The sequence below is a fragment of the Anabrus simplex genome, chromosome 2 (genome assembly GCF_040414725.1).
Source record: "Anabrus simplex isolate iqAnaSimp1 chromosome 2, ASM4041472v1, whole genome shotgun sequence".
NCBI classification, from domain to species: Eukaryota; Metazoa; Arthropoda; class Insecta; order Orthoptera; family Tettigoniidae; genus Anabrus; species Anabrus simplex.
The window spans coordinates 772488519-772511254 of NC_090266.1; positions in this window are offsets into that span (position 1 = coordinate 772488519).

The following is a 22736-nucleotide window of genomic DNA, read 5'->3' on the forward strand; positions in this document are numbered from 1 at the left end:
CAATGGTATGTTGATAAACGGGGCTAAAAGTCAGGTTGTGTGTTTCACAAATAGGAAAAGTCCTCTCAGTTTTAATTACTGCGTTGATGGGGTGAAAGTTCCTTTTGGGGATCATTGTAAGTATCTAGGTGTTAATATAAGGAAAGATCCTCACTGGGGTAATCACATAAATGGGATTGTAAATAAAGGGTACCGATCTCTGCACATGTTTATGAGGGTGTTTAGGGGTTGTAGTAAGGATGTAAAGGAGAGTGCATATAAGTCTCTGGTAAGACCCCAACTAGAGTATGGTTCCAGTGTATGGGACCCTCACCAGGATTACCTGATTCAAGAACTGGAAAAAATCCAAAGAAAAGCAGCTCGATTTGTTCTGTGTGATTTCCGACAAAAGAGTAGCGTTACAAAAATGTTGCAATGTTTGGGTTGGGAAGAATTGAGAGAAAGAAGAAGAGCTGCTCGACTAAGTGGTATGTTCCGAGCTGTCAGCGGAGAGATGGCGTGGAATGACATTAGTAGACGAATAGGTTTGAATGGCGTCTATAAAAGTAGGAAAGATCACAATATGAAGATAAAGTTGGAATTCAAGAGGACAAACTGGGGCAAATATTCATTTATAGGAAGGGGAGTTAGGGATTGGAATAACTTACCAAGGGAGATGTTCAATAAATTTCCAATTTCTTTGAAATCATTTCGGAAATGGCTAGGAAAGCAACAGATAGGGAATCTGCCACCTGGGCGACTGCCCTAAATGCAGATCAGTATTGATTGATTGATTGATAATCTTTCACCTTTGCTGTTCATAGCTTACATGGATCATCTGCTGAAAGATATAAAATGGCAGGGAGGAATTCAGTTAAGTGGAAATGTAGTAAGCAATTTGGCCTATGCTGACGACTTGGTCTTAATGGCAGACTGTGCAGTCTAATATCTTGGGACTTGAAAATAGGTGCAATGAGTATGGTATGAAAATTAGCTTCTCGAAGACTAAACTGATGTCAGTAGGTAAGAAATTCAACAGAATTGAATGTCAGATTGGTGATACAAAGCTAGAACAGGTCGATAATTTCAAGTATTTAGGTTGTGTGTTCTCCCAGGATGGTAATGTAGTAAGTGAGATTGAATCAAGGTGTAGTAAAGCTAATGCAGTGAGCTCGCAGTTGCGATCAGCAGTATTCTGTAAGAAGGAAGTCAGCTCCCAGACGAAACTATCTTTACATCGGTCTGTTTTCAGACCAACTTTGCTTTACGGGAGCGAAAGCTGGGTGGACTCAGGATATCTTATTCATAAGTTAGAAGTAACGCACATGAAAGTAGCATGAATGATTGCTGGTGCAAACAGGTGGGAACAACGGCAGGAGGGTATTCGAAATGAGGAGATAAAGGCTAATTTAGGAATGAACACGATGGATGAAGCTGTACGCTAAACCGGCTTCGGTGATGGGGTCATGTGAGACGAATGGAGGATGATAGGTTACCTAGGAGAATAATGGACTCTCTTATGGAGGGTAAGTGAAGTAGAGGGAGACCAAGACAACGATGGTTAGGCTCGGTTTCTAAGGATTTAAAAATAAGAGGTATAGAACTAAATGAGGCCACAACACTAGTTGCAAATCGAGGATTGTGGCGACGTTTAGTAAGTTCTCAGAGGCTTGCAGACTGAACGCTGAAAGGCATAACAGTCTATAATGATAATGTATGTATGTATGTAATATGTAAATATTTACAGCATTACCAACAGTCGTAACCGTCGATCACTGGTTTATTATTTTCTTCGATAGATCAGTGGTGGTGGCCAACCGATGATCACGAGTTCGATTCCAAATAACCGCGCCTTTCTCCTCATATATTCTTCCTGGCCTCATATATTTGACTTAATCATTTAGATAATAGAGCGCTGCAATTTCACTCCCGTACACTTCTACTTCCTTGTAGGAAGAAACCAGGGCTGCTGTTGTAGGGGTAATATCAATTTCTTTTTATAGATAGATCTACTAAAATGAAATGCAATCGTTTAGGGTTAGTGTTCTCCTTTGTTGCCTGGAATCGAGCCTTTAAACATTGGTCGGACAGGATCATCGATCTGCCGAGGAATCTTGTAACTTGTTGCGGATACCAATAAATAATAATAATAATAATAATAATAATAATAATAATAATAATAATAATAATAATAATAATGTATAATCATTGCCAAACACTTGGGTGCCATTTGTAACTTTACTGTTAATATTATTAAATGATCATAAATGAAATTATCTAAATAAATACTTGAAATAAATTACATTAATGAAAATAATTAATCGAAATGTCCATAGTATGGGCGCCAGAGTTCACCAAAAATGATCCCTCGAATTTTAAAAGAGCATGATAATAAGTCTTCCTCTCCCAGGGCGTGTTCATAAAAGCTGCGTACTGGTATATCTGCTTCAGGCCTTATCTAACCTTCTGAAAATGACTAAGTAGGTAGGAACTGCACCTAGTTCATCAATAACTCCACTGATTCTGAAATAACTAAATAACTAAAATAACTAACTAAAATTACTAACCTGATTCAGAAAGTGATGGAACCAAATAGAGGGAAAAATATTTTGGATGTGATGCTGATAAAACCAGATGAGCTCTATAGAGAATCCGAACTAATAGATGGTATTAGTGATCACGAAGCTATTTTTGTCGTAGTTAAAAATAAATGTGAAAGAAAGGAAGGTATTAAAATTAGGACTATTAAGCAATACCATACGGCTGATAAAACAGGCATGAGGGAGTTTTTAAAAAGTAATTATGATCGCCGGAAAATGGTAAATAAACATGTAAACAGACTCTGGGATGGGTTTAAAGCAATTGTTGAGGAATGTGAAAATAGGTTTGTTCCTTTAAGGGTGGTAAGGAATGGTAAGGATCCACTATATGATAACAGAGAAGTAAAGAGACTAAGAAGGAGGTGCAGACTGGAAAGAAATAGAGTTAGAAATGGTTATGGAAGTAAGGAGAAATTGAAGGCACTTACTAGGAAACTGAATCTAGCAAAGAAGTCAGCTAAGGATAACATGATGGCAAGCATAATTCGTGGTCATACAAATTTTAGTGAAAATGGAAGAGTATGTATAGGTACTTTAAGGCAGAAACAGGTTCAAAGAAGGACATTCCAGGAATCATTAATGAACAAGGGGAGTGTGTATGCGAGGATCTTCAAAAGGCAGAAGTATTCAGTCAGCAGTGTGTAAAGATTGTTGGTTACAAGGTTGATGTCCAGATAGTTGATTTAACACTAAAGAAGTATTAAAATTTACCTATGATAACAATGACATTTACAGTTAAGATACAAAAGTTGAAAACTGGAAAAGCAGCTGGAATTGATAAGATTTCTGGGGATATACTGTAACAGTAAATATGGTACTTTGATGAGCATGAGAAACGCAGGGCGTGTACCGTTCTGATTGAAGTGCACACAGAGGGAGAGGGTTTTTCTTTGAAAGGAATTTCTAAGATTTTTTCTGAGTTTGTTAATAAGTTCAAAGTCATATCACCTCTGTACAGAAGACAGTGAGAAGTGTTCTTTCCTCGTCCTAGGGTTGGCGAAGTCCCAGAATTCCGGCTGCTGCGCTCCTCTCTGCACCATTGAACCATCCTTCCTCCCTCGATGGAAGTTCTTAAAAATCTCGAATTTCTAGAAGATCCATGCGATGTCTAGATGATCCATGCGGTGTAGAAGTAAGAGCGTTGAAACCGGCAACGTAAATGATAAACGTGAACGAACACCGTTAAGCCTTGGACGTGTTAATGCGAAAAGCGACTTCTGCACAGATGAGGAAAAGATATAGCAATGGTTTTAACAAGGTTCGTAACACGTAAGAACTGTATAATTGAAGAATTATCACACGGTAGAATGTCACTGAAATCTATCCTGTGTTATGTCATTAATCGTTTGAAATGAATTCTATGCGGCAAAATGTTACTAAGCTCGAATAAGCACATAAGTTTAACACTCGGAAATTAAACTCAAAGCGAATAGGCGCTTGAAACTTGTTGTCGAGTGTCAATAAAATCAGCCTAATAAATAGCCACCTAACGTTTGTGATACTTGGCATAATCTGAAGTTATTTCACACGACACATTTCTTAGTCTGAACACTGTTCAATGAAATCAATTAGATTGAAATGAAATAAGAATCTTTCACTTGTGAAGTTAATCTTGTTCACCCAGTAAAAGAAAAATAAAGTGAAATTGGTCATTCAGCAACAGTCCTTAGTTCGAATGTTCGTAGAATTGGAAATGCACAGTTCTTAGTTCGAATGTTCCTAGAATTAAAAATGCACAGTTCAAATACACAGTCTACAGTCCATCATCTACAAAATATTTACACAGTTTAGAGAATTATCTCCACAGGAAATTGTAAGTTAGTGACGTAGTCAATGAGTTCCAGTTAATTCTGTACTCAATCACTTGTTAATGTTTGCCACTTGAGGAATTCTAAGTTAAAGCACAGTCTCGTCAATAAGATTTCCCGAAATATTCAATCACTTCGTAAGGAGCAAAGACTGTTCCAAATCCTCCTATCACTGTCCACAACATTAACTTTGAATTATGAGCACTTGGAAAAATAATTGCAAGTCTTAGACATACATTCAGAATAAATAATCACTCGGTAATATTAAGAGTTTGATGAAGCACAATTTATATCACTCTCCGTTGGAGCAGAATTCTATCATTTACGATTTAAAGAAACTTGTATAAGTCCACACTCAACGCTACAGAGTTAAAGTCCAGGACTCGACGAAATATGACAATCACTACACGTCGTATCTCAGTCTCCGGGAGCCGACCGCTCGCTGCTAGCAGCATGTACTCCACTGCGAAACACACACTGGTCTGCTAAGCGAAGCAGCTCTCCATTTATACCCGATTCACGCCCAAAACATGCCTTCACAACTTGCTCCACAACTTCGTCGTCTCATGTCGGACTTTTATTAAAACTTGCAGGAATGCAGATAAAATATCGGGTTACATGATGATGTGGTTGATTTTGTCTAGTTATTATCGTGGGGAAGTTATTATCCGAAGAAACTCAAGGAACATTCCATACTAGTCTAGGCTCACTCTGAGTTACGGGGAGGCAGGCTGTGACGTCACTCCGCTCTACGTCACACACAGCTGTTGCTTGCTATTCCAGTCTGTCTTCCACTGCTGGGCCGGCGCGTAACGCGAAGTTTTAAATTTAATTACGGGGACTTAGTTTCGTACCGGCTGTTCCCGGTACAATACTAAAGGCAATGGGTTGGGATATAGTACCACATCTGAAATACTTATTTGATTATTGTTTGGTTGAAGGAGCTATACCAAATGAATGGAGAGTTGCTATAGTAGACCCTGGGTATAAAGGAAAGGGTGATAGACATAAAGCTGAAAATTACAGGCCGGTCAGTTTATCATACATTGTATGTAAGCTTTGGGAAAGCATTCTTTCTGATTATATTAGACATGTTTGCAAAATTAATAACTGGTTTGACAGAAGGCAGTTTGGGTTCAGGAAAGGTTATTCGACTGAAGTTCAGCTTGTATGATTTCAGCAAGATATTGCAGATATCTTGGATTCAGGAGGCCAAATGGATTGTATTGCGATTGACCTATCTAAGGCATTTGATAGGGTAGATCATGGAAGACTACTGACAAAAATGAGTGCAATTGGACTAGAAAAAAAGAGTGACTGAATGGGTGGCTATATTTCTAGAAAATAGAACTCAGAGAATTAGAGTAGGTGAAGCTTTATCTGACCCTGTAATAATTAAGAGGGGAATTCCTCAAGGCAGTATTATTGGACCTTTATGTTTTCTTATATATATCATTTGTGTAAAGAAGTGGAATCAGAGATAAGGCTGTTTGCAAATGATGTTATTCTGTACAGAGTAATAAATAAGTTACAAGATTGTGAGCGGCTCTAGGGTGACCTCGATAGTGTTGTGAGGTGGACGGTGGACAATGGTGTGATGATAAGCGGGGTTAAAAGTCAGCTTGTAAGTTTCACAAATAGGAAGAGTCTTCTCAGTTTTAATTACTGCGTTGAAGGGGTAAAAGTTCCTTTTGGAGATCATTGCTTTTTTTGCTAGTTGCTTTACGTCGCACCGACACAGATAGGTCTTATTGCGACGATTGGACAGAAAAGGGCTAGGAGTGGGAAGGAAGTGGCCGTGGCCTTAATGAAGGTACAGCGTTACAAAAATGTTGCAAAGTTTGGGCCAGGAAGATTTGGGAGAAATGAGACGAGCTGCTCGATTAAATGGTATGTTCCGAGCTATCGGAGGAGAGATGGCGTGGGAGGACATCAGTAGACGAATAAGTTTGAGTGGTGTCTTTAAAAGTAGGAAAGATCACAGTATGAAGATAAAGTTGAAATTAAGGAGGACGAATTGGAGCAAATATTCGTTTATAGGAAGGGGAGTTAGGGATTGGAATTACTTACCAAGGGAAATGTCCAAAAATTTTCCAATTTCTTTGCGATCATTTAAGAAAAGGCTAGGAAGACAACAGATTTTTTTCTGGGGGCTTTACGTCGCACCGACACAGATAGGTCTTATGGCGACGAAGGAAGACAACAGATAGGGAATCTGCCACCTGGGCGACTGCCCTAAATGCAGATCAGTAGCGATTGATTGATTGATTGATCGATCGATCGATTGATTGATTGATTGATTTATATTTCAATAAAATCCGCGCATGAGCACCTCATCAACACACCAAAATATACATATTGAGCTCGCAACCGGGAGATGGTGGATTTGAATCCCGCTGTCAGCTGCCCTAAAAATGGTTTTCCGTGGTTTTCCATTCCACACCAGGCAAATGCTGGGGCTGTACCTTAATTAATGCCACGGCCGCTTCCTTCCAACCCCTAGGCATTTTCCTATCCCATCGTCGCCATAAAACCCATCTGTGTCGGTGCGACGTAAAGCTCCTAGCAAAAAAATATACATATAATGCACACACAAAATATTACTGGAAGACTCCATATTTACAACAACCAGAACAACAACGAAAACAGTGGTATAACGAAAACGAGGATTAAGCCACCATTTGCAGTTAGTCCGTTGAACAATGTATATATATGTGTAGATAAGTACCCTTCACTGTTTCTGTATAAACACGACTTGCCGATTCTCATAATTAGCACTTATTACATCACACAGATAATACTGAATATAATACTGTCTTCACTGATTCTAACACTTGTTTTAAAGATATATTCACTTAAGCAACACACGCTTGTCGTTCCTGAGCATAAATTATGGAAAGTCTGAGATAGCTACCACCAACATATAATACCAGGCCGCCATAAGTGCTACAATACTCAGTGCCTAAGGTCTCCACAATTGTAGGTCAGTCACGTTCCACAAACATAAAAGGACTACGTTCTACAATCGTTTGAAGTCCAGTGCAGTATAGTGCCGCAGTGTCACTTCAGTACCGTATATCCACTTGTAAGTGTACCAGGGCTACTTCATTCCCGTACAGTGTCGACTCTCACTCGCCGTATCGTGTGTGTCCTTCTCGCCGTTTGATCACATGCATGTATAGAGCTCCACTTCCCCCTCCTCTCGAATTCATACGTCGAGATTGATCCTGGCCAGCCAATCATGAGTATATCCTCACGTCAAGACCACGCCCTGAATCTCTTCTAGTGTCACAAGGCAATCACAAGATCAACGAACTCGGGGGGGTTTCACACGAGTCATCGGAAGATTCCGACTACATCAACAAATCCATCTCATCAGAATGTGATGTCCGCATGAGTCATACGAATTTCCTGAGTTATGATAGCAATAATAATAATAATAATAATAATAATAATAATAATAATAATAATAATAATAATAATAATAATAATAATAATAAATCGAATACTGACAATAATATCTCTCACTTCTAAATAAAATGCGAGGGTGTGATATATGTACTATCACAAGCTAATGAACTACTGAACGACGTGTACGACTTCAGGTAATGTTGTAAAATACTACACGTTTACTTAATGATGATGATGATGATGATGATGATGATAATGATAATGCATAGCATCTTTAAAGACTTGGTGGTGAATCTATGAGGATGGAATGAATGGCGGAAAAGTCATAAACGCCCAATCTCCAAGTCAGGGGAATTAAGAGTACGAGGACTTGATCCCAATAACTGAACCAGGCCCATCGCACCAAAGGTAAGCATTCTATCCATTTAGCCAGAAAGCCAGGCTTTAATTTGCTAAGAACATTGCTATCATTTCCACTGATCAGGCGTTGAGTATTGGTAGTGGCAGAAGCCTAAGTAGTAGCATGTGATACAGCCTTGACAACACAGCAGGCTACTCCAGTAACTCAAAACACTTAAAACGTGACGTTCACTAAACCAAATGTCGAAAACTTCCGTGGGGGGGGGGGGGGAACCTAAATCTAGCCGACGCCTTGGTGTCAGCATACGCCACCGATATTTACTGAACGTAGTAAATCTAAAACAGAAGACTTCTAAGAATTCTCCAACACCCTTTTAAAACAAATTATTGATTTAACGGTGCTTGCTCTAACTACACACATAAATAAGGTATCCAAGAAAGAGGTACTTCCAGACTATCTGAACATTACAATCATAGTTCCAGTGTATACGAGAGGGGATGGAAATAGTCCAGATAGCTGCCGACCCGTAGCACTCCTTCCAATCGTACCAAAAATAATAGAATATTGTTTGAAAATGCAACTTTCAACATACTTCATGAACAAAAATTTAATCAATGCTTCCCAGTTTGGTTTCAGGGCAGGAACATTAAATTTAAAGCGTCAGAATGTGTGATGTATGAAGTAATATATCATTTTGAGTCCCACGCAATTACTGATGCCAAAATTATAGTTCTTAGTAAACCGGGCGAGTTGGCCGTGCGGTTAGGGGCGCGCAGCTGTGAGCTCGCATCCGCGAGATAGTGGGTTCGAACCCCACTGTCGGCAGCCCTGAATAATTTCTTTCCGTGGTTTCCCATTTTCACACCAAGAAAATGCTGGGGCTGTACCTTAATTAAGGCCACGGCCGCTTCCTTCCCATTCCTAGAGACCTTTCCAGTCCCATCGTCGCCATAAGACCTATAATTGTTATTAGTAAAGCTTCTTATATATTTATTTAGAATAAAACAGCGACCACACACGTGCGGTATTTTAAACTGAATATAAGAAAAGTGCCTACAATTTACAGTTAGTTTCAATATACATGAAACTTTGAATTATAAGTATAAGAATGGTATCAATTTCAATACAACTCTACAAGTAGGATAGAAGTTGTTACACTAATATACATCTTCCAAAAAACTGTATCCTCAAGAGCCAAGAACTCTTTTACAGAATACGAAGGATGCTTAATGAGTATTTTTTTTAGTTTTTTAAAGTGACTATGGAATTATCCGCCAGTCTAGCATTAATTTGTTGAACATTTTTAGTCCATATATTACGAAATTAGACTTTGTCTTTTCTAATCTACAGTATGGTATGTCCAATTGATTCTGTGTTCAAGTATTATGATTGAGTAAGTATGTATCTTCTAACTGTTATTTCTGTTTGGTTACGTCTTGCATTTTGTAATGTGTTATGAAAGTATAAATTAATAAATTTCATTACTGATGTCTCATTAACAGAGGCTTACAGTGGGCAGTCCCAGATGCTCTAGTAATCAAGCGCAGTGCCTTTTACTGCAAAACTAGTATTTCCTCTATTCTGCTACTATTGCCCCAGAAAAGAACGCCATACAGGAGAATACAGTTGAAAATGCATAATAAATATACAAGATGTAATTTTTAGGTACTTGATCACGAACTGCTCTAAGTAGATGCACTATTTTGGACAGTCTCCTGGAAATAAAATTGATATGTGGTTCCCAAGTAAGTTTTGCATCTAAATAGCTTCCTAATAACTTAACTGGGTCATTATTTTCTATATGAATATTATTTTTCAAACTAAAAGCCAGTGACTGGGTTTTATTTTCATTTAGAATAACCTGTTAGATGACACCAATTGAATAGCTTTGTTCAAAGTATCAACGTTGGCATAAACAAGCTCATTTAGAGTATTACCTTTAGTTAACAAAGTTTTGTCATCGGTATACAAAACTGCAGGAGTATGGGATACAATATTATAGCTTAATTAGTTTATCATCACCAAGAAAAGAACCCAGAAATGATCACTGTTGGACTCCATGATAAGTTTATAATTCACCTGATCTAGCCCCCACCATTTCAACTGTTTCCGGGTATTCAAATATGCTATAAATATTTATAGCTCTCTAGTTTCTATCCCATAATAATTTATCAATCAAGATTTGATGAAAAACACAATCAAATGCTTTATTCAAATCAAGTAATGTGATTTTTGTAAATAGCCTATTCTCTAATGCTGAAGAAACAACTTCCTACAAGGCAGATGTAGCTTCAATCGTTGAATTTCTAGAACGAAAACCAAAGAGTTCATTACATAACAAGTTCTTGACCTCAAAATAAGAAGTAAGCTGGTCCAACAATAATATATTCCAGAATACAGTATCGCATGACATACTAATTACTATTGTTAAAAAGAGACTTCTCACTTTTTTAAACAAAAATAATTTCTTTTACAATGCACAATATGGCTTTCGTGAGAACTCTAACACTGAAATAGCAACCGTAGATCTCATAAATATGCTGCAAGAGTCAATAGATTTTAATAGTTTTGCTGGTGGGTTGTTTATAGATCTAAAGAAGGCCTTTGATACAGTAGACCATGAAAGACTGTTAGCTAAATTAGAGAGAGCAGGAGTTCGTGGTGTTGCATTGAAGTGGTTTGATAATTATCTGTCCGATAGAAAACAGTATGTAGTGCTGAATAACTGTAGGAGCTCAGCAATTAGGGTAACCCATGGCGTTCCACAGGGGTCAGTATTAGGGCCGATTCTCTTCCTAGTCTACATCAATGATATTGCAACTTGCCGCTTGAAAGGACGTATCACACTGTATGCCGACGACACAAACTTGTTCTATACTGGTAGTAATATAGACTCCATTGTTAAGGATATGCAGGAAGACCTCAATACTCTGTGCTTTTGGTTTCAAGCGAATAAATTAACTATTAATGTGCAAAAGACTAATTATATGATAATGACAAAACAAGGTCAGAATGAAATCCCACACAGTAAAATATTTATGCAAAATACTGAAATAAAACTAGTTAGAACTGTCAAATATCTTGGGTTGGTGATTGATAGGAACTTGAACTGGACAGACCATGTTGAATACATTACTAAAAAGATCACACCTGTTGCAGGAATTTTAAAGAAACTTAGTTATCTTATCCCACAACATCTTCTAAAACACATCTACTACTCTTTAATTCATAGTCACCTACAATATTTGAATGTAATCTGGATGCGCTGTAAGAAGTCCGACTTGAATGAGCTAATGGTAGTACAAAATAGAGCTGTTAGAAATATACTTAATCTTCCCTACTTAACACCAATAAAATATCTATACCTAAGTGCTAAAATACCACCCCTAAGCATGAGTGCAGAATTCAATACAGCTGTACTCATGTATAAAATAAAACATAAATTTATACAACACAACACTACATATACTCTGAATTCTGACAACCATCCATATAGTACTAGGCATGCAAATGACTTTGCCTTATACAATGTTTGCTCTTATAAATATGGTATAAACAGCTTGAAGTTCTCTGCGATCCAGTTATTTAATAACATCCCTGTGGAGATAAAAACAGCACCAACTTTGGCAAAATTCAAACAAAGAGTCAAGCATTATTTTTGGGAAAGGTACAGTGCTGTTTAAATCAAAATATCAGATGTCATTTAAGGCATTCTCCCAAACAATCTTGCAAACTGTCCGGAACTATTCTTGTACCTCTACAACTTTTATGTTATGTAAATGTAAATACTCTGTAATCTGTTCTTGTACCTCTGCAACTCTGTGTTATGTATATATACTGTAAATACTCTGTAATCAATTCCTGTACGTCTGCAACTTTTGTGTTATGTAATTGTAAATAATCTGAAATCTATTCTTGTACTTCAGCAACTCTTATGTAAATGAAAATACTCCATAATCCATTCTTGTACCTTTGCAACTTTCATGTTACGTAAATGTAAATACAGTCAGAAATAATTCTCTGTAATCCTCATATTGATGATGTACATATTTTATATGTTGTATGTGTTTATATGTTCAACCATTTACTAATTATCTTATATACACAAACTATATTTTGATGTGTAAGTGCCCGCCAGTATGTAATGTCCTGTACAATTCCTATGTATGAGCCTGCAGGCTCGTTGGAATTAATTGAAATAAATGAATGAATGAAATGAATGAATGAATGAATTCTAGGCACTACGGTGTTAGGCGTCTTGAACTACCGGTACTAATAATACAATATTTCCACACAAATAGCAGCCAATAGGGAATGGTTGACAATCGACACTCAGTTACTGAAAGTACCTACATGATTATTCCAGGTGTCAGTAGTCGGGCCATTCCTTTTTCTTTTATACATAAACTAGCAATTACCTGCGGCTTTGCTCGCGTGGATATCGTAATTTGCTCAAAGTAATCGTTCCTCAGCATTGTGCTAAGGCATTTTCTGAAAACTCCTAACGTATAAAACTCATCCAAAAATTGAATTTCATTTACCACAGAAATTCTTCGTAAACATGTTTGTGGTATTACCTGTAGGGGGTTAGATGACCATGCAACATAGAACTGTACATGTGAGAAACAATCGTCTCTCAAGTCGAAAAAATAAATACATATTTCTTTATTCATAAAGGAGATTCCAAATACCTATTCCCACATCTGTAACATCTTCAGTTTTTGAGATAGCATACGTAAGTATCCCCATAAAAAGAATTCAACCCCTTGATCGGTCCTTCCCCAACCCTCACCCCATCGAAGTATATTTTCCGAGAACAAAAATACATGTTTCTTTATTTTTAAACGAGATTCCAAATACCAATTTTCACGTCTGTAACGTCTTCAGTTTTAAGGTATAAGTATCCTCATAAAATAATTCAACTATTTTCCACATCTTTTCACCCTCTGTTAAGTGCCTTCTCCGAAAACAAAAAGGTAGAGGCTCTTGTATTTTTAAAGGAATTTCCAAATACCAAGTTTCTTGTCTCTAACATGTCGAGTTTTTGACGTATAATGTAGATATACCGGTACTCATTTTAAAAAATCACCCGATTTTTCCAATTCTTTTCATACCCTTAACTGGATTTTCCGAAAACAAATAATACGTGTATAATTATTTTTAAAGATTCCAAATACCAGTTTTAATGCATGTACGTCTGTAACACCTTCAGTTTTTCAGATAAATTTATACTCATAAGTATAATACAACTTCTTCTTCTTCTCCTTCACTTCTTTCCACCCCTCTCCCGCCTTAAGTGGACTTTCAGAAAACAAAAAAATACTTGTTTCTTTATTTTGAATGGAAATTCAAAATAACAACTTTCACGTCTGTAGCAGCTTCAGTTTTTAAGATAAGGTACCCTCATACACATATTTCAATTCCTTATTTACTTATTCCGCCTCTTGCCATTTCTTGATAGATGCAGTACTTTTGTATCCGTCTCTTGGCACAGGCCAGAGCAAAGTGCAGCTTCCACTGAAGTCCCAGTCTCATCCATGTCTATGACAATATGGAAGCTGCTGGGGTATGGGTGGTGCTGAGTAATGACACTCGGAGCACAAATAGTGTCTGAGTGTTTAAGAGGTGTTGCTCATAGGATCAGTCGTGATGCAGTGGCACATTCTGGCCCAGTGAGGAAAGCAATGGCAAACTACCTCACTCCTCATATTGCCTAATACGCCTCATTTGGGCTCTGCCATTGGTTTCTGCGGTTTCCGTAAAACTGCATAGCCTTTGGTGGTGCTATTTGAGGATCCAACCAGCCTCTGGGCTGATGACCTAACAGACAGACATTTACATATTTTCAACCCCACACCCCTTACGTCGATTTTCCGAAAAATGCGTGTTTCTTTATTTTTATTTTTAAAGGTAATTCCAAATACCAATATTCACGTCCGTAACATCTTCAATTTTTGAGATATATATGTATACTAATAAAAGTAATTCAACTCCTTTTTCACCCCCTTCCTTCCCGTTAAGTAGATTCCCCCTCCCTGAAAGTGCGTGTTCCTTTATTTTTAAAGGAGATTCCAAATACCAATTTTCACGTCTTTAACGTATTTAGTTTTCGAGATATAAGTATCCTCACACAAAGAATTCGACTAATTATTCAATTAATTCACCTCCTTTAAGTGGATTTTCCGAAGACAAAAGAACACGTGTTTCTTTACTTTGAAAGAAGATTCCAAATACAAATGTTCAGGTCTCTAACATCTTCAGTTTTTGAGATATAAGTATTCTCATAAAAATAATTCATCTCCTTTTTCAATCCAGCCCGTTAAGTTGATTCCTCCCTCCAAAAATTGCGTGTTTCTTTATTTTTAAGGCGATTCCAAGTACAAATTTTCACGTGTGTAACCTTAAGTTTTTGAGATATAAGAATCTTCATAAAAATAATTAAATATTTTCACTTCCTTTCACCCTCCCCTTAAGTGAATTTCCCGAAAACAAAAAACTTGTTCCTTTATTTATAAAGGAGCTTCCAAATGCCAATTATCACGACTGTAACATCTTCGTTTTGGGATATATGTATCCTCATAAAAAGAAATTTAACTTCTTTTTCACCGCCCCCCGCCCCCAAGTTGATCCCCCAAAATGCGTGTTTTTTTTAATTTTTAAAGGAGATCCAAATACTAATCTTCACGTCTGTAACATCTTTAGCTTTTGAGATATAAGTATCCTCATACAAAGTATTGAATTAATTTTTAAATTAATTCACCCCCTTAACTGGATTTTCCAAAGACAAAAGATTACATGTTTCTTTACTTTGAAAGAAAAATCCAATTACATATTTTCATTTCTGTAACATCTGCAGTTTTTGAGATATATGTATCCTCATGAAAAGAATTCAACTCCTATTTCACTCCACCCCCGGCCCGTTAAGTCGGTTTCCCCCACGCAAAAAATGCGTGTTTCTTAATTTTTTAAAGGAGATTCCAAATAACATGTTTCCACGTCTATAACCTTCAGTTTTGAGATATAAGTTTCTCCAAAAAAAGAAATAAATTTTTTTACTTCCTTTCACGCATTTCTTTAAAAGAGCCTCCAAATACAAATTACCACGACTGTAACATCTTCAGTTTTTGAGATATGTATCCTCGTAAAAGGAATTCATCTCCGTTTTCATACATATTCTCATACAAATAATTCAACTAATATTTCAATTGCTTCACCCCCCCCCCGTTAAGGTTTTTCCAAAAACCAAAGAATATGTGTTTCCTTATTTTTAAAGGTGATTCCTACTACCAATTTTCACGTCTGCAACATGTTAAATTTCTGAGATATACCGTAGATATGCTAATTTTAAACATTCACCTGTTTTTCAGTTCCCTTAAGTGAATTTTCCGAAAAAATATTTGTTTCTTTTACGGGAAAATCCAAATACCAGTTTTCAAATCTGTAATATGTTACATGCCTGAGACAATTTGCAGATATGGTCTTTTTTAATTCACCCCGTTTGTCATTCCTGTTCACCCCCTCTTCATCTGATTATCCAAAAACACAAAAATACGTGTTCCTTTATTTTCAAAGGAGATTCCAAATATCAAGTTTCATGTCTGTAACATCTTCAGTTTTTGAGATATAAGTCTCCTCATAAAAGGTGTTCAACCTCTTTTCCTCTTTTTACACCCCTTAATCGGATTTTACGAAAAGGAAAAATACGTGTTTCTTTATTTTTGAAAGAGATTCCAAATACCAATTTTTAAGTCTGTAAGCTTAAAGTTTTTGAGATATAGATATCATCATTTTAAAAATTCACCCCCTTTTCATCCCCTTAGCGATGGGATATCGAAAAATGCTCCCTTAGCGAGCACCTACATGTTAATATGAATGTGTCCCCAAAATTTCATTTCTTTATATCCAGTAGTTTTGGCTGGACGATGATGAATCAGTCAGTCAGTCAGTCAGTCAGTCAGTCAGTCAGTCAGGACAAGTTATTTTATATATATAGATGACTTCCCTGGGGACTTATCGGGCAAGTCTGTTCTCTGTGCGGTTGATATTACTGTCATGACATCAGATAAGGTAGACTATTATAAAATGTAGGTAACCAAAACAGGGAGAAGTATAAGGAGTCATTGGCATGGTTAATGGGGATAAAACTGGACTCAAATTGCAAGAAAATTGAAGAAATTTTCTATCATCGACGCAGTATAATTATGGAGGACAGCAACAAGTCACTGAAAAACTGAGCTGGAAAGTTCATACAAAACAACTGTGTAAGAAACTCTCCTGAGTGATATTTTTCTCGCGAAAACTGAAAAAATAGGTTAGCAAACATCAAATAATATCTGATTACTATGTTTTCTTTCATTCACATCTACAATCTGGAGCTATAAATTGGAGGAATTGCACAGGGCTCAAGATGTCTTACATGGCAAAGAAACGCAATCTGGTGAATACAGGGAATGTCAGACAAGCAGTCAGGTAGGGCAATTTTCTAAGAACTGGAAATAATGACTGTTCTCTCAATATATACTTACCATTCCTTACCAATTTAAAGCTATGTACCTGTTTTTACATTGCTTCAAACCCATCCCGCAGTTTGTTTACATTTTTATTTAACGGTTTTCACCGGTCATAATTACCTTTCAAAACTCCCTCGTGCCTGTTTTATCAGTTATATGGTACTGTGTAATAGACCTACTTTAAGACATTCTTTCATATCACATTTATTTTTAACTACGACAAGACAGCTTCGTGATAACTAATACCTTCTATTCGGTTTCTCTATAGAGCCCATCCGGTTTTACCAGCACCACGTCCAGAGTATTCTTCCCGGTAGTTGGTTCCATCACTTACTGATCCCATCTATGACAATAATTTACGATACCCTCATTTGTTGAACATATGTATTTGTGTGTGGGGACCTTATCTGCAATTCTCGGGCATTGTTGCATTGCCGTTAATTTATGTGCTGGTGCTGTGGCTATTTAAAATGCATTTAAAATCCATTATTAAGTCAATAATTTTGATTTTCGTTATTGGCCCAATAAGCTAATCCTTGACTTGAGCATGCGCAGTGTCTCTCTTGAACGGAGCGCTCTGCAGTTGTTTTTCTGTCTCGTCAACTAGCGAGCGAGGAGTCTTGCTCTGAGCGAGCTGTGAGATGGACGTCATTAGCCTTGTTCCTTAAAAGACTTTGAAAAGTAACGAAATGGAGCTGGATACTCCCGGTTAGGCGGGAGATACAGTAGGCAGTATGCCTAAATACGTTTTCAATCTTATGTTCCTCTAGTGATAGTGATTTGGTATTTTACTGATTCTTTTAATTCTACTATGTGAGTGTTGAGTGTGGGCCTGCGTGCCAAGGCAGGCAGATTACCTCTGAAAACATGTTTCTGGTGTAAGTTTGTGATAAAGGATTACAATAATTTGGATACAAAGCCACCAGCATGTAAGTAATATTTATTCAAAAATTATTTTGGAGCAACGCCAGCTTCAGTGGATTACTTGGAGGAGACATTGTTTACAACCGTCGTCTTGGATTTTTCAAAAACATTATCTTGTCCGTTTACGAACCGGCGTGTCACTGTTATTTAATTTTAGGCCTACCTCGAGTTATCGCCAATGTAGCGTGAATTGAATCTGAACTCTATACCCGGTATTTGGAAATTTAATAGCCGACTGAAAAATTCAAAACACTATTGATAAAATTCTCATGTAAAAGTGATATGTAAATTTAATTACGAGGCGAATTGGAAACTCGCGGTGAGCATATGTGCATTATGTCATTCCTACCTTGCTGTTATTGAGATTGTTGTACGTTTTTGGTTTTCTGCTCCATATACGGTGTGCGTATTGTTTTGGTTGTTCGTATTGTTATTTTTATTATTATTATTATTGCGCGGTGTGTTTCTCTCACTGCCTGTTTTCTCTGATTTTGAAATGCGTGCTCTGATTTTATCTGATTTCATGTGATTTTCCAAATTGTGTCTTGTTGCTATGTAATCCTTTCTTGCCGATATCTCCCGCGTTCGGTCTTATCTCATGTGCTCATTGTCGTGGTTCCAAGGCCACCTCGTAGTTAATTTAATAACGACCATCTTGGTCTTTTGTAAAATTATTCCTTATAGGAAATGCCACTTTCTATGAATTTAATCTCATGATACATGTAATTATAATTTTATTATTATTATTATTATTATTATTATTATTATTATTATTATTATTATTATTATTATTAGTCATGTCAGTACTCCTCGGTTGTAGAAATCTGAAATTTCTTTGCCCGGTTCATGAACTTCGAGGTGATTAACGCTCACATTCCTTATTCTTACGTAGTTTTGTTACGTCACTAGCCTAAATATTTATTATCTGGTAAACGCTAAAATTTTGGCAGGCTTTGCCTATTATTAAATGAAATTTTAATAGCTTGGGTCGTGAGTTGCTAGCTGACCTTTAGCGTGTGTTGTTGTTCTGTTTACATTGTGGAACATAATTTTTTTCCTCCCCTTGTAAAATTGTATGAATTTGGGGAATATTTTTCTGGTTCCTAGTTATTAACTTTGGTTCGTTTCTTTAATTTATTTTGTAATTTTGGTTCTGCTTGCCGCATATTTCGGGTTCGTGTGTATGGTGTGTATTGCCTAGTGATTGACAAAAGGAAGATTGAATCCTTGTTGCAACAAGTTAATTATCTATGGCCAGTAATTAATTTACAAAGGTATACCTTAAAGTTTAAAGTCTAATATTAAAATTAAAAATAATATTTTTACAAAAGGGATTTGTTAATGAGATTGTAAACCTCTTCTGTATTATAATTCTGCTACTGTTATGAGTTAGTACAATTTAGTAAAATTATATTAATTTATTTACCTTATTGCTTCTTTAATTATTAAAGTTTTGAAAGTAGGAATCTCTTACTGTAAGTTTTAATGAATTCAGTTCATTTATTTAAATGTTAAGTGTTTTGAAAGAAAGTTATTTACCCTTTATTTTTTTAAGAAAGAAAGTATTTATTTAACTATAAATGCTATGGCCGGCCCGTGGTGTAGGGGTAGCTTGCCTGCCTCTTACCCGGAGGCCCCGGGTTCGATACCCGGCCAGGACAGGGATTTTTACCTGGACCTGAGGGCTGGTTCGAGGTCTACTCAGCCTACGTGATTAGAATTGAGGAGCTATCTGACGGTGAGATAGCGGCCCCGGTCTAGAAAGCCAAGAATAACGGCCGAGAGGATTCGTCGTGCTGACCACACGACACCTCGTAATCTGCAGGCCTTCGGGCTGAGCAGCGGTCGCTTGGTAGGCCAAGGCCCTTCAAGGGCTGTAGTGCCATGGGGTTTGGTTTGGTTTTATAAATGCTATGAATTGTTTTTTTTCTCTTTAAGTAAACATCTTATTTACAATTTTATTTCGTCTGTCATTTAGTAGTTAACAATGTTGACCTGCCAACCTGTCAAATGTTAAAGTAAGATCCTGCCCTTTTCACTCCCCATTTTGCCCTCCACGCTTCGTATTTGGTGCTACTGCCCTTATGGTAAGTATTGTGTTTGGTTTTCGTTGTTGTTTGGTGCATTCCTTGCAAGGTTGCAGTAGTGGATTTTAAATGCATTTTAAATAGCCACAGTACCGGCACATAAATTAACGGCAATGCAACAATTCCCGAGAATTGCAGATAAGGTCCCTACACACAAATACATATGTTCAACAAATGAGATGAGGGTATCGTAAATTATTGTCACACCATCACTTACTGATTCTGTTGTCCTTCCCAGAATAACTTATTTGCCATTTGTTGGTCATGTTTCCTGTTGTTCGCATTACCTTCCGAATTGACATTTGGTAAATTGAGATCGCCCACTGAATCACGTTCCTTTCCAAATCGTTTTCCACATAGCTGATTATCTTATCGAATGATTCTGAATCAACGTCCGCTCCACGCCTTCCCGATCTCTACACTCCAAAAACATCATGTTGCCTATTAAGCGATAAGCATCACGCCTAGAATTTCATGTTTATCATCTTTACCTTCTTCGTAGCTTACAAATAATTCTTTTACCAGAATGAATACTCCCCCTCCTGTGATTCCTATCCTATATCTACGATAAACACTCTAGTTTCGCGAGAATATTTCTAATTCCATTATATCACTTCTCGGCCATGATTCAGCTACGATTACAATATCTGGTACGTACATGTCTATTAAATTACTTAATTCTATTCCTTTCCTTACAATACGGTACTTCTACAGTTCAACACTAAAATTTTTATGTCATCCCTGCTTGACGTCCAGATCCCTATTCCCTTATCACCGCTCCCTAGACCACCCCGTTTTTTCAGTATCTACCTCCCTATTATCATTCTAAAAAATTCCTAATTTATACGTACCACTGCGGTTTATGTAGAGACCATCTGAGCATAGATCCCTTCTCCTACCCACCAGTCAGGATGTAGAAATCTCACTCCCATTTTTCCACATACCCACTCCATATTGTCCATAATTCCCAATCAATTACCAGTCAGTATCCCTCCTACACAATATTCCACTGATAACAACCTTTGCTTCCTTAAAATTCACCCGTGCTGCATTTACCAGATCGCCCACATCCCCAACTATGTAGGTTCTTTTACCTGCTTGCCTTACGTTGTTGATACCAACACCACCTTCTCCTTTACCTCCTCCTTCTATTCTACTTTTGACTTAACCTAATTCCTGGGTAACGCTCTACTCTGGTTCCTCTTTGTCCACACACTTTCCCCACATGTCTAGCAATATAATCCCCCATGACCAGAGCCTAAACACTACCCATCTCATTTAATCCCTTCCCTCCTGCTTAGCCCTATCTTTCCTGATGGCTGAAGAAGCTACTTCCTCCTACGTTTTCTCTCTCCATGCGCCTGTTCCTCGTTTCTTTTCCTATCCTCTACTGTACATTTCCCTTTCGTACCATTTCCTTTCCTCCTACTTCCTCATTTCTCAGCCATAGTTCCCGGTTCTTCATCTTCCCTCCAGTGTTCTACGTGCAGTGACCTATCCCGATATCTCACAGACACCTGTCCTGAATTCTGCTCCTGAATAGAGCTCTCAGCCTCCAATATCCTTCCCTTTAAAACATTAGACCCCCTGTCTTCAAAAATCCCCCTTTCCTTCCTATCCCTCTTTTACACCTACCATATCCCGTACATTTTTGAGGGAGGCTTCTCCTCTGGGATTATACTAATTATACCCCTCAAACTTTCCAACTCCTCCTCATACTCCTTAATGCCTGGCCACACCCACTGTTTGTACACTTGAATACCTTAGGCAATCTTTATGGAATAATGAAAACAGGAAGGAAAAAATAACTTATTCTGTGCAAAAAGAAATGAAAGAAAAGAAATACTGTCTAGGATACTACACAAGGATCACACAACAATAAGGTAATTAATATATTACTACACAAAAATACTACTTAGTCTGTTATATTTTTATCTGAGCACCTTCTGCAACATCTATTGAATATGGAAAGGGATACGCAAGAATCGCACAATTCTAAACTACAGTTAAGCCTATCCTGTTTCAACAACAGAGAGTTTCTAGAAATATACTTCTACTGCAAAAACATTCCAAAATAATAAAATAAGCAGCCAATTCCTAATAAAGTACTACTATACACTACAAATTTCGAATAGGTTACCATACACAAGGATACATAGGAGTATAGCGGATATGATACCATCTAATATTATATCTACACTACAATTCACAACTGAAATGTGGTTACGTGATTATTACATCGGATGGATTAGTATTTTCCCTACTACGCGGGACGGAAATTAAAACTGTCCTTAAATGCTGATAAATAAGGAGATGTCTACAATAATTCCTCAAACACTCCTGTCAAAACTAGGCCGGGGAATTGAATTGAAGTTATCGGGATATAGGAATTTGATTATTAATTTTCTACTCGTTGAATAATTGGAGGTGCAAAGTACATAGTACGCCGGGGGCTTGGAAACAAAATTACACAGACGACCTGTAGCGAAAGAGACACAGTTACTCAGGTAGCAAATAGCGGCGAAGGCCACCAGCTATGGTTCGTTTATCCTGCCCAGTTTCAAATCAAAGGATATTGACCGCTCGCTTGTTGATAAACATTTAAGGGTAGCAGCAGTAAATGTAAAAGTAAATGCTACTCTGAAACTTAAAGACCAACATATTCAACAAGTAAATAAACTTAAATGTCTTGGTTGTTGGATAACGAATGATTTGAATCCAGACCTAGAAATTAATAGCCGAATAGGAATTGCAAGATCAACATTCAGGAAGATGAAAACATTGTTGTGTGATGATGCATTAGATTTAAAACTTCGGCAGCGTACGGTGAAATGTTATATTTCTTCTACTCTCCTTTACGGGGTTAAAGCTTGGAGGTTTCAAGAGGCTACCATCAAAAGACTGCAAGCCTTAGAACTTTGGCTTCATAGAAGAATGCTTAGAGTCTCGTGGATTGACTATGCCACCAATGAACAAGTACTACAGAAAGCAAAATGCAAAAAGAAGTGCTAACCACCATCAAATGCAGAAAAATTGCGTACCTAGGGCATGTTTTG